Source organism: Aythya ferina, assembly GCF_964211825.1.
Source record: "Aythya ferina genome assembly, chromosome: 5".
NCBI lineage: Eukaryota > Metazoa > Chordata > Aves > Anseriformes > Anatidae > Aythya > Aythya ferina.
The window spans coordinates 26,748,425-26,762,250 of NC_140301.1; the positions used below are offsets into that span (position 1 = coordinate 26,748,425).

The 13,826-nt window shown below is 35.4% G+C and overlaps 1 long non-coding RNA gene across 2 annotated transcripts in view; it reads left to right on the forward strand.

Annotated features, from left to right (window-relative positions):
• LOC311437144 overlaps positions 1-12,488 on the forward strand; it is a 123,062-nt gene extending 110,574 nt beyond the window's left edge. For both annotated transcript variants that reach the window (XR_014693320.1, XR_014693321.1), the window contains 2 exons: positions 6,890-7,007; positions 11,047-12,488. This is a non-coding gene — a long non-coding RNA (uncharacterized lncRNA). The remainder of the gene's footprint in view (positions 1-6,889; positions 7,008-11,046) is intronic.
• The last annotated feature ends 1,338 nt before the right edge of the window (positions 12,489-13,826 follow it).

The window sequence follows — 13,826 nt, forward strand, 5'->3', positions numbered from 1 at the left end:
ATCAGGCGTTTTATTAAGACCTACTTCTTCACACTGCTTCTGAGACAGAGAGGCAGCCAGCACTGTGACTACAAATTTAAACACTGAATGCTTTATGAATAACTTCATTGAGAGCAGGGCTCCTAAAGGTGCAACGTGATGTTGAAATTAAAAAAAAAAAAAAAGAGGATATTATGAACTACTTATATGTTTTAGACATGGTCCCAGTCCAAATTCAGGGAGGAATAAAAGGTGAGGGTGAAAGGTTAAAGACATGAAAAGCTTTTGAGTAAGGCGATAAGAAATGAATAAGAAAAGGCATAAGAAAGGTGAGGGTAGAAGGGGAAAATGAAGTAAGAGGCTAGGATAAGAGTGACTACCTACTCTATTTTAAGTTGGATATTAATTTTCTGTGCATTTAGCAGACAGGAAATTTTTGATAGCATCATTCATATTAGAAAAGAAGACTTGTTTTGAACATGAACATTTATAATCTCACCGATATGCCAAAGTCAGAGTTGTTAGAGAAAGATGAAAAATACTTCTGTCTTTCCATCATGTAAGTTTCTAACCAATGCAAGGATTCTCCTTGTTTCACAGCATAATGAATGAATGCCTGCCCCTATCCTGTAAACAGATGAGACAAATGGGACTCTCTAGGAAAATAGAATTAGAACAGAGGTTTGGGTTTTCAATTTTAACACAATTGTCCTTTTGAATTCATTGCCATTTACCAGTGATTTTCTAGATAAAATACTTACTTTCTTTCCCATGAAAAATGTTTTCCATCATGGTATTTTTGAAAATTTATTTTTTTTTTCAGAGAATATTTTCAATATTTAAACATACTATCATATCAGTATACATTTGGTCCTTTTATTTTTTTTATTTTATTTTTTTTTCCCTCCACAATTATGTGGGGAAGAAGGGTTAGTCAGAAAAGAAGAGGAAAAGACTGTGAGCATGCAGGTGGCACATATATAAGAACTTACTTTGTAGCAAAAAGATAGCTCTCAGACAAACTCTGTAATCACAGTTTTCCCACACATTCTTAAGTTCTTCTAGGCCTGAAATATATCCAAGAGCGAGACAACTATAACTGTCAAATATTTGAAAGGTAATTGGAAAGACAGACAACATGGGTGAGAGCTGATGTCCAGATAGTTGGCTAAGGGGTAGACAGAAATATAGTCCTGCATTCCTCCCACTTCTTCCTTGCTGGTCATGTTAAAACATACTTTTCCCTTACATTAGACACTCAGATTTTCCTTTCCTTCTTTTTTAACTTAAAAAGCCACCTTGCCTTTTCTTCAACACCCCATTCTCTCACCCCGGTATTCCTCCAAGACAGCAGTGCAAATCAGGAGAGGCCTGTGGGACTCTGGCCTCAGCGTGGGTTGGCTAAGTGGGTAAGAAGAAGGAAAGAAGACCCAGCATCATCCAGATTTTCAAGATTAACTGAATTAACACATGGCTTCTTCAAAATGCTTCCTTTGATGTACCCAGGTCAGACTCTTTGAGGAGGAAAACTCATGGGTCTTATTTGATAAGGGAGTCTTGAATTATCACTTTATTTCTGATAGGAAAATATTTATTTTTTCTCAACTTCTAAAAATGAATCAATAAAGCACTATGCATTGTAAAGTCTTTAAAATACTTCACTCAGCTGTTAGACTAGCCAACAAAATAACTTTTATAAAAAGTAATTTCCTGCCAAATTTTTAATTTAGAAAGCTTTTGTGAAAGTCTATCATGAACTGTGGGAATATTAGAAGATAAACACTAATATTCAGGACGGGAAAATGAAGAAAATGAATGAGATATCTGGATTTTTTAAAACTTGAATGAGTATTTAGATAGATACTAGGTAGGACATGGTGGAGCAACATGGAAGAGGCTTAGCTAACATTGCAAGTACATTAAAACTTAGCTTAACGGGCCTAATATTCTTCACATTTAGATAGAATTGTACTAATTGTTATACTCCACATTTACCCCGGGTTGAATGATATCAGAGAAACATCTTGTACTTCCTCTTGAAGAAATACTCCATCTCCTCCAAACAAGATAAGCAGCAGAGAGTCCCTGTTTGTGGATCTCTTATGGCAGAGGCTGAGAAGTAGAAGACTGATGTGTTCCTGTGTTCATCTGCTAAGGCAAGATACTGGCCCTGCAAGGGAACCCAAGACATTAATTGATGGCTTCTGCAATGTTGCTGGGCATAGTTCAGAGACACTCTGCAGCAACACTCAGAGCTCTCTGCTATAGCATTTACTACTGTTAAAATATTCATTATAGACAGAGTGAAGAAGCTATTTCTGGCTTCACCTGAAGGACAAAAATTATTTTTGTGGAGATTCAGTGGCACACTAAAACAGGTCAGCAAATCATGTCCAGGAAACGCAGGCTGGAATGTGAAGATGAAGATGTGGATATTTCTTACTACTGCCTAACATAACTAATTTGTGGCAAGATTAATCACCTTATTATATATCTTGCCTTATTTTTCTAAAATAAATATCTGTGGAGAGTAGAGCCCAAACAAGCTCCCTTATACAAAAATGTTAGTCTGCACTGTGATAAGAGATATACATGTAGCACAGTTGATATACATGAACATTGGAAAATGACATTTCCACTCCTGGAATTTGATAATATAAAATACTAATGTTGACCATCCAGGACTGGAATAGAATTTGTCAGGAAAAGTCATACAGTTTTGCACAGTAGCCTATTATGATCATCAGTCCACTGACTAAATGCAGTGAACGTAAAATCTGAAAATCATTTATAAGACTGCAGTTGAATAGCCAATTTGAAAACTGAAATTTAGGGTCTAAAGTGTTTTTACCTGGGCACTATATTCTCCTGTCACTGGAAATGAATAACTGACATTGACTTCTTTTAATTTGCTTGCCTCTAAAGTGGGAAAACAAGGCCTTTGGGTGTAATAGTGCTTACCACAAATCATAGACTACTCTGTTCTTTGTTTTCTCAAGTTTACCATCTCCCTCTTTAACCCATTATGATTTTTCTTTGATTAATGCTAGATGTTCATAGATTTAAATTCTTCTGCAAGGGAAATTCTCATTGCCTGACCAACTTCATAAGAAAACAAGCCTATAAAGATTTCTAGAAAGAAACAGAAGCCATTGAATTTAGTGTACAAATGTAACTAAATATACTTACACTTAACCATATACATATACATTTAGACACATATATATATATTGTCTTGTTCACTGTATAGACTTTTAAATCAATAAAAAAACAATGGTGGAAAAAAAATAATTTACAAATCTAATATAAACACAATCCTAATCTAGGACAATAAAATGCAAAGTTATATAAATACCTGACAAAGAGGAGAGGAAAGATGGATATTTCCAGTGTCCAAATGTATGTGACAAGTGTTTAAATAGCAAGAAATCTGAAAAAGAATCCAAGTAGAATATAACAATTAAAATGATGAGGGAAACATTTTGTTATATGGTAGTGAAGATATCATATTCTTAATATATATATATATTATTATATTATTATATTTGCTTATATAATATATTATTTATATATATTATATTATTATATATTATTATAATATATTATTATATATTATTAATATATATTATGCATATATATTATTATATATGCTTATATATATATAATGAAAGAGCAGTGTCTTAGCAGGAAGAACTTGTTTTCTAGTGACCAGAGAGATACATCTTGTCTGAGTTTAACATTTGAAGACTACTTCTAGAGGAGAGGCCTTACATATATAAATAACTAGGTACAACTTTACACATATCTTAGACATCTAAAGAACTTGAAAAAGAAAAAAAAAGTAGATTTCTTAGGGATCAGTATGTATATGCTAAGCTCTCCGTTTACCCCTTGGTCATATTAAATTATTTTTTGTGAAATATGTGTATAGTTTAGCCCTATATGTGCAGTGCTATAAAGTGTTATCTTACGTACAATCCAGTAAGATTTGGTTACATTAATTTAACTTCTTTGACCTCAGTAGCCCTGATGTAAATCTCTTCAACAGCTTGCTCTCCTTCAGCTGTTGGGGGATTCTGCAAGGCCTTATCACTGCAGTCTTTGTACTCTTACCCTGAGGAAAGCAACATTGACATCAAGTAGTAGGAAAACATCTGCTTGGGCATTACATTTACTTCTTTGGGTTCAGCTCAGCTAATGAGCTGGCTGCTTTCACGTAAATCAAGTCAACCCCAAACAGTTAATGCTTTCATCAGGTGAGCAGTGCCCTGGAGTCTCTTTGAAGGTGGGGCCACATTCACTTCAGTGGCTGAAAGTTGCCCATATAAACACCCCATCTCAAAGATGTTGTTCTGTTTTTCAGACAGGCTTACAGTTGTTGAGAGGAAGCATGCCACTGTGCCAGGTACCAGAAGCCAGACCAATTTACTTTGAATTTGGGAAAGCGGGGGGAAGAAAGAAAACACCTAGCAAAAATCCCATGAGTGGTTTTGGAGACATTAACAAAATAGAAAGCATTAAAAGCTGAGATCACATCTGGGATTTATCACTGTGTTTTGATAAACCTTTGGGCTTAGCTAGCACTCATTCCTTCACTAGGGATTCAGGGAAATTACAGCACACGTGTTCTCAATGGAATTTGTCAGATCAACTTTATATTTGAGTGTTTTTGACTGATTAATTACCCATATAGACAAGTGAGGAGTTCAGAGAAAGGTGACTCGTTAAGAAACTTAAGCATGAGAAATACTACTGGGGAGTGTGACAGTAATTAGAAGAATGGCAATTGTTAGTTTGTTTGAATCCTATCTAAACCAACTTCTGTGTCTTCTTACGGAGTAATAAATATTGCTTTGTTGTTTTGTTTGAATACATTTATCTTTCTGTTATTAGATATTCTAGGCCTCTGCATTTGTTTAAAAACCTTCTCTCTCCTTTTCCTGTTGGTAGAAGAATAGCAGAGTTGGCATGATATTGAGTTCTTATGTCATACTTTTTATTTTAAAGTGCTTTTCTTCTTCCTTTAAGAAGCTTAAAAATTGAAAAGCACAAGTGGAAGTCCATGTTCATTTGCCTATCCACCATGACCATTCATGTCCTTTCAGCATACGTTCCAGGTCACAGTCTTGCATAAGTACATGCCTTCTGTAGTGTTGCTGCATGTTTCTGTCTGTCAGTGTTTTTAAACATGCAGTTCCCATAAAGTAGGTTGAGAAAACCATTCATATGACTCCATGGAAATGATGTGTCATTTTCTTCAACTATCACATTATTAGTCTTTGTATCTTTCTAGAATTTCACAAGACACAATTTAGTGTTTTGCTCAGATAATTTATAGAAGATATTGAACAGTATTTAGCACAGATCCATGCCCGTTCACAACCTTGTTAGAAATATCTTCAGTGGGAGATGAGTACTTAAGAGCAAGTAGGACCTGAGAGCTGTTGGTTGGCTAGTTCTAAATTGATTTTATATGTACTTTGTTAATTGGAATTCATCTTGGAGAACTTATATATGATATCAGACTAGGAATCTCTAATGCTATGTTTGGAATCTCAGATCATATTGTAGGTTCTGTTTTAGATAGAGTTATAGTAACTGGCATGAACAGCGCTATTAGGTTTTACACTTTTTACCTGCATAGCACCTTTCAAGCATTAAAATGCCTTACTAATAATATCACCTGTGTCAAGAATACTTTTCCTCCCAGGGCTTCAGTTCACCAGTAGCTTTTTTTTATAAAACTTTTTTTCTGCTTGCTTAGGTAAGAATATCTGAGGGAAAAACATAGCTCATGTGGTAGTGCATCCAGTTAAATTGCATGCTTGGTGACAATCACATCATATCTCTTACATTTATCTACAGTCTTTTTACATATTTATCTACAGTCTTTTTTTACATATGCACATTTTTGATTTTTTTTAGGCTATTTTGAGTTTGTAAGGAAAAGAACATTTAAGACTAAATCAGAAAAGTGCCAGGCTACCATGTTTTCTGAAAGAAGTGAAAAATAGTATGTGAAAACATAAGCTCTTTGTAACTGCAGATACAATAATATCAGCTGCCTTGTGTGGGCCTGGCAGCAGGAAAGGTAAATGACAGAGTACAATGAAATGTTAAATTAGCCTGTAAGGGGTTCCTAAGGACAGAGGATGCATTTTATTTAAAGAAAGTAACATTGTATTTCATGCCAAACTGAGGTAATTTCCTTCCACTTTCTATACTTCCTAGGTTTCCAGATTTATAATTTTTTATGGCATTTGCCAGAGCTCACCATAAGAAAGCATTACTCAAATAAAGTCTAAAGGAAATATTTTTGTTCAGAATCCAGACCCATAAAGAATAACTACTGTATGTTAAAAAAGAAAAAAAAACTGCTTAATTTTACTACTAATTATGCACATAAGCCGAATAAATAGACCACTGTTGCTGTGTTGAATAAAATATTCACACGTTGCTGCTTACACCAATACACTGGGGTTGCCTCCTCTATCACTAACCCAATTAAGAGATTTCTTACCATGTAACGTTGTTTGCCTTTCCTAGGAAGCCAAAGCAGATTGTGTGAAACAGAACTTACACATGATCCCATTGACTGGCAGAATTATTATTTTCAGTGTCTGTTTCAGTCAGCTACTCAAGAACTCAGCTCTTTTTTGAAAGAAAAGGGCTTTAGTTTAATTGAATTTACTTAACATGTATAATTCAGTGGCTCCAGAAGGATTGCTGGCAACACTGATTTTCATAAATGATTTCAAAGGGAAAAGGCCCAAAATTTATCCATCCGTGGCCGGATTCACGAGGGCATGTGCGTGTGTAAATTTAACAGTAAGGTGTCTCTTTTAGTCATAAAACCAGCACATTTCCACTGATAAAGCTTTTTTTTTTTTTTCTTTTTTTTTTTTTTCAGTGGCTAAATCTGGTGGAGCACCCCGTAAGACCTGGCAACACTGGTGTATGCACTCGTTAGACCAAGCAGCAACAGCAGCACATGCTCTCTCGCAGCACACCCTTCCTACCGTTCTGGTGTAGGTACCTGTAGGTACTTGTTCTCCCACTGCTTTACACAGGCATCCAGTTTGGGTATATTAATTTTTTTTTAGGTGGTAAGACAAATGCTGGTGAGTGAGTCAAGTCCTTTGTTTCATATTCCCAAATGAGTGGAAACCTTTCACAGTGCTACGCTATTCAGACCATCTCTCTCAGCCAGCAAAAATACACACAATGAAAACTGAAGAAGGCAAGAAAGCAAGCTGAGACCTCACTGAGTCCTCTGTCGCTCTCTGTGAAAGACGCAGAACATGAGTGGAGTCTGATATTCCTGGAAGTGCGTGAAGATAATACAACCCTGTATGACAATAATCACACAATTGCTTTTTCTAATACTAGAAAAATTGTGGTTTTTTGTTTTGGTTTGTTTTGTTTTTTCTTCCCTCCCTCTCTCTCCCCCCAAGAAAATGCCTGATTGCCATCTTTCCGTCTCTCTCGATTTGTAGTTAGTAACAAGCAGATTCCTCAACTATGTTCTGGTTTTCCTTATTTACAGAAAAGTACACATGGTCCTGTCTATCATCTCTTTTCTGAGTATGCAATTTTATCCAAGAATATTTCATGGCAAATTACAAATCCAGATGAGTCACTGATTTCAACAGTGACCCAGATCTGTCCATTTTATGTGGAAGAATGTTTTGTACAAATATTTTTCTTGGTTTCATTAACTCCCAAAGAATGGGTTCCTCCCATTCAATGCCCTGAGGACTCTGAACAGGTGGACTGCCTTTGGCCAAGGCTGTGAGGTGAGTGTCAGCGATGCTAAGGTCACACACAGGCAAATCGTGTCAATCGGAACAAGATAATGCTGCCTGTCCTGCTGTGTATTTTATGTCATCTATGTAGCATAGAAGGTCCAAAATTGCACCCATACCCAAACACCAACTGCAGAAAATTCTGCAGTTGGTGTTTTCCTTATGCCATTTAACGAGTATTAAGTCTTGTAGTTACATTTTGGAAAAAGTTTTTAGTTCCGTTGGTAAGAGCCTGGTAAGTGCCCAAGATGTCTTAGGCTGGCACCTCTCAGTTCTGCATCTTTAATGGCATGTAGACAAAGATGTTTCCTCTGAATTTGTCAGTGTTTTTCTGGTCTGCTTCTTCCTGTGCAGCAGATTTGGATAAATATTGCTGGTTAGATCAGCAAGATCAGCAGAATAGGCTTTTTTTTTTTTTTTTTTTTTTTTTTTTTTTTTTTTTTAATTGCATAATTCTCCTATCAGCTTATACTAACTTTTTACCATAAAATTTCTTCTGCATGCCAAATTGTTGATCATTTTCAGAAAGGATGGAAAGATCAGGAAAACCTTATAAGTTGTTTTCCACAATGGTTTAGAGAAATGCATTGGTTTGTTTAATTAGATCTCCATTTCTTTAAATAAATCCTTTGTCCTTGTTCTAAAACTAGGAATCTACTCTTGCTATAACCACAATGGTCTATTGACACAAATGACTCCAGATCTGTAGGAAGGCAGCTTTTGTCTTACCAACTAATATAGCAAAAAGGTTTTATTTTTATACTTTTTTCCGGCCATATTATTTTCTCTGGGAAAAAAAAAAAAATCATCTCATCACATCTTAAAAATCCTAAAAAGAAAAGTGAAGAAATATCAAAAAGTTATATGAAAGATGCAAAATAATTTAAAATGTAAATGAAAAAATTGCATTCTATTACTTTATTATTTTTAAAAGTAATAAAGATTTTTTATCAGTACATTGTACTGAAGCATGTTCCACCCACTTCTGTGTAAAGAATGAATATCGAATATCAAGGAGGATGCTCTTTCTTATTCCTCCAGAGCAGAGAATAAATGTGGATTTCACTCAAGACTGACAAGACCAGAGGCCATTGCAATGCTTCCAGGTACTTTGAAATGCCTGTTACAAATGCAGTCTAAGCTACTTGCTTTTCAATCTTGCTGAAATGATTTACTTATTCCCAGGCAATACGTTGCATCATTGGTACATCTCTGCTCACTTTTGCCCTTTTGTGTATCCTACATTAGTGGTAACACATTTTCTGTTTTCTCATTTATTCTTTGGACATTTGTATCACCAGTGAGGCTGTTGAACCACACAGACTTAGTCTGAAATGCCAAGGCAACCACTGTTTTCTTTGAGTGCACATTGGGTCTGCTATTTTATTTCAGAAAATGCAATATATGATTGTTTCTAATTCTTTAGTGAAACTCTTGCTACAGCTAATGAAACCAATATGTTTATGATATTGGAAGTGTTAGAAATTACATAAATGATGTAAAAGTTATAAATGATGTGAATTGCGTATATCACTAGTAAGAGAATCCTGTGAAATCTCATGAGATTAATCTCATTGAAATCATGGGGAGTGTGTAGCATCTCCTATGAACGGTCCATTATGAGAAGTGTAAGAAACCTCAACCCACTTGATATTACAGGATCTATACGTCTTGGGGTCATGAGTTCTGTAGGTGGAGTTCCTGTTTTTCATGGTGCAAGGACATTGGACATTGCCAGATCCCACAAATAACTGTTTCAAAGAAAAAGTCTGCAAGCTGTTTTCCTTTGGGCTTTTGCATGCTTAGATACACCGCTGTAATGAGAAACTAGCAGATACAAGCTATTTCTTAAGAGGGCATTTAAATATATTCTATTTAACTTTTCCTCTCATTCCTTTTGTTATTGGAAAGAACTCTGTTTCAGAACCCAGAATGAAAATTTGCACCATTTTCATTTGAGTCATAGAGATTAAATTTATTTCTCAATAAAAGTAAAAAGTAAAGTAAAAAGTAAAATTTCAGGATAGGACTGAGACCTCTTGTTGGGATTCTGTGAAGATGATCTGTCATAGTTGCTACCTACTGTCCATACTGATATTGTGAGCAAATGGGGTACTTTAAGAAGATATGATACGATTTAAAAGTAGAGCTATGTGGCTGTAGATATACAGGCAATTTCACCCATTCATGGTAATAGAAGAATCCAGTGAGCAATGCTATTAATTGCTGTTTAAAAACATTTAAATTAAACAATATATTAATAGAAAAGAGAGCACTCTGCATCACATAAAAATCCAGTAACTAAAACCAGATTACCAGAACTCGCAGCATTGCAAATGGAAGATAGAAGGAGATCATGTACTTTAAATTCTCTCTTTCCTTTCTTTTATTCATATATTTCTTTCTTTTAAAAAGCAAGATGATTATGTCTAGTTGCTATTAGCCAACTTTTCTGTCTTTATTCCCCTGTGAGGAAAAAAAAAGCTAAATGATAAATGACATTATATTTGCATATATGTGTTTAAGACTCAGAAAGCTATTTTTAGGTCAAGCCATCCATAATACTAGAAAGACCTCTTTCTGGTGCTTCTAGTTGACATAGAATCAAATCCAGATATAAATTCCAAGGATTTTTCTCATGTTCTGTGATCTATAGCAATTGTTTTTTGAGTACAGACAGATTTTTATTGTTGGCAAAGGAAGGCACCTCATGTGTCCTATTTATTTCAGGAAAGCTAGGTAGATTTGGCCAGCATCAAACTTCATGTTTTGAAAATCAGGTGCTGCAACCTATTACATCCTGCTTGTACCACCTTTGTGATGATTTCTGCTAGTTTGGAACCCAAGTCTGACTTGTACTGAAGTTCAATGATTTTCATATTCACAGAATAAGTTAAGTTGTAAAATATTTTAAAGGAATATGCCTATCACAGAGTGAACTGCATTGAAAAATTTCATGCCTTCATCCACTAATTCCTCCTTTTCAAGTCAAATTTCATTTTGAATCCATTACGGTAGCAGCTTTAGTCAGTGACAGAGATGCTGACTGCTCGTTGAAAAGACATGAACCTTCACTTGAATTTTTCCTTCCTTTCCTTGAATGAAGATGACTCTATGAATTCTGAGGACACTATTTCTCTGAGGAATGTGGAGACTTTGACCTCCAGGTCACAGTTCAAATTTAGCACAGGTGGAAATGACCAAAATTTTTAATGATTTTAATGAATTTTAAGCTCACAGTCATGTTTCTATGTCATTTCAGATGATCATGTTGCAGAAAGGACAATCACTACTGGAACTAGCTGCCACCCTTGTGTCTTGTCTCATGAGAGGTCAAAAACAGGCCGCATCTGAAAACTATGCTAATCTCTTGCACCGTCCACTGGTAGTGTTTGACTTCTGTAGCAGGAGAGCTGGGATCTGCAGACAGAAAGGATTTATTATTAACTTATCCATTGTCATTGTTGCTCATATAGAAGGGGAAGGAAGGGAAAAGGATCAGAGCCCTTATAGCCCACCTTAAAATTACTATATAATACGCTTGCTAAATCTGCTTCAGCATTTGTCTCTGCTGGTCTCAGTTTGGTAAACTCCAGGGAACCCTGACAAGAGAATTTTATAATACATGGAAGATATTTGGATTATATGTATAATATATTTATTTTCAAAATTAATTACTTTACACCTTTAAAACATCCTTATTTTGCTGTCACTGAAATTGCTCCTTCCTAGAAGGTATGAGCTGCTTCCATTCTAGTGGCAACATTCCCATTGATTTTGGATGTTTGGAATAAGACTTCTAATCCTTACCATGTTTACTCAAAGTTATATTTTGTTTTGATAACAAAGTCATCCTTTAATGTGGAAATTAAATAAATACTGTATAATTTAAACACCTTCAAAACAATGCTGGGGAAAAAAAAAAGAAAAAGAAAAAAAAAGAATGAGTGGGGCACTATATACGATTCCATTCATATATGAATCCCACATTCTACATATTCAAATTAAAAGTGGAATATTCTGCAGGGTAAAATGCAGTTCTTAGTGCTCAGATGAATCGACAGTATTAATCTTTTGTTTATCCTAAATCAGAAAAAGTAGGAAAAGGTATGTTATCCCTCTTATTGCTCACATTTTTCTAAGAATTAACTTAGCCCAATATATCACATACTGGTGAAGCAGCAGCAGAAAATTCTGTCTGAAGAGGTATCTTTGAAAATGTAAACCTATTAAATGACTAAATTTACTTTAAGTTGTTAGTGCCTCATTGGGCCATGCTCTGTTCTCCATTTCAAAGCCTTGCCAAATTCATGTAGGTGTGCTGTGAATCAGGGGCCTTTTTCTACCTCAGATGAATTCCTGCAAACTGGCATTTCATCCAGTGGAAATCACTGTGATGGTATTACCCTGATAAAAAGAGGACAAATATTAAAGATTAAAATATCTACATTTGGTCTAAAAATGATCCTGACGACCAGCAACTTAATTCTTGCACTGAAAAGAGTCTCTGGTTCTCATCAACTTCCAAATGTAAAACAGCTGGGGGATCATACTAAGGTGTCTCTTCCCTTGAAAAATTTTGGGGAAGAAGCAGCTCTGACAACCTATATATTAATATGAATGTACTGTGTGTGTGTGCCCAAGAATGACCATAAGTTCTTAAAATATTGAAGAAACTTCAATAAATTTTGGACAAATGATGAACAGCTGAGGTACTTATTTATTCTGGGGACTTTGGTCAAAAGGGAATTTCAGTAAAGTGGGAGGATAGGAGTTTAATAAATACATAGGCTTTATACACAGAAACATCCAGAAAAGTATGTCATTGAAGGGAAAACAACGAGATACTGAAACTGATGTGTGTTTTTAACCTTCTCCCATTCCATTCCACTCCCCTCCATTCTATTCCATTCCAGCGGTTTTGCTTTCTAAGAGGCGTGTTTGCACATCTGGTTAGAGGAGAAAGATTAGGCTGAAAGGACACCTCTCTAGCCATGACAGAGGGAAGAAAAACCAGAACACATTTCAAAAACATACTGAATAGATTAGCCATATGGTTTCAGTACATTTCATTCGTTTTCACAGACAGAAAACAAAAAACTTCTTTTATAAGCCAACATTCAGCTCTGGGATTTAGAGACCCTAAGTGTAGAAATATCAAGACATGACAAAATATGGAGTATGTGAGCTGTGCAGAACAGTCAAAACATGCTAGTTCACCACAGCACACCTGGCATGTAGACTCGTTGTTCACTTCCCTTCTCTAGTCTTCCTTATCATACATAAAGCTGTTTTCCAAGATAACAGACTCTGTCCTTGATTCATTTTACACTATATGGATACATACAGTCTGACTATAACCTTTCATCATCATCTGCTTTTGTTAAAGACAAAAGCAGATGACCCTAAAAAGTATTTTGGGATACCTTTAGAGAAATAAAGCATAAAATCATTCAGTTTTTCTTACTAAGACTGCCAAGTGATAATGCCTGGTAATCTAAGGTTAAAGTATGATTCATATTATGAACTCTGTTTTGCACAGGCTTCTAGGAAAATGGGATGGGGAACAGAGAAACAGCAGCATAACTGGGCAGAATGGTACTGAAATATGTTTATCTAAAGTCTAAGGAAGCTAAGGACCATTTTGAGTAGTTAAGTTATGTTTTATTCACTGAGTATATTTTTATACTGTACCTTGCTCCTATTATTTATGAGTCCTGTTATGTGAGCTTGTTGCATCTTATGTAAAAGTTTGCTGCAAACTGTTTCGGATTTGGAATCTATCTTCCTGTGAGCTCCCTTAATTAAAATACTTGGTAAAAAGAAATAAGTTCTGGATATAGAAATAAAAATAAAAATAAGCATATAGCTATACAGGAAAGGCCAGAGTGAAACACTGAAGCTATCCCCATTCAAAGTCTGGGCAAGTTCTCTGTCAGATCTGGATCTGAGCTCTGTGATTCACAGTTTGGCCAGTGGGTCAGCTGCTGGTAGCCAGCAGTCTAAAAGAGAGTGTAATAGTAGAGAGAACCTGCCTAGAAA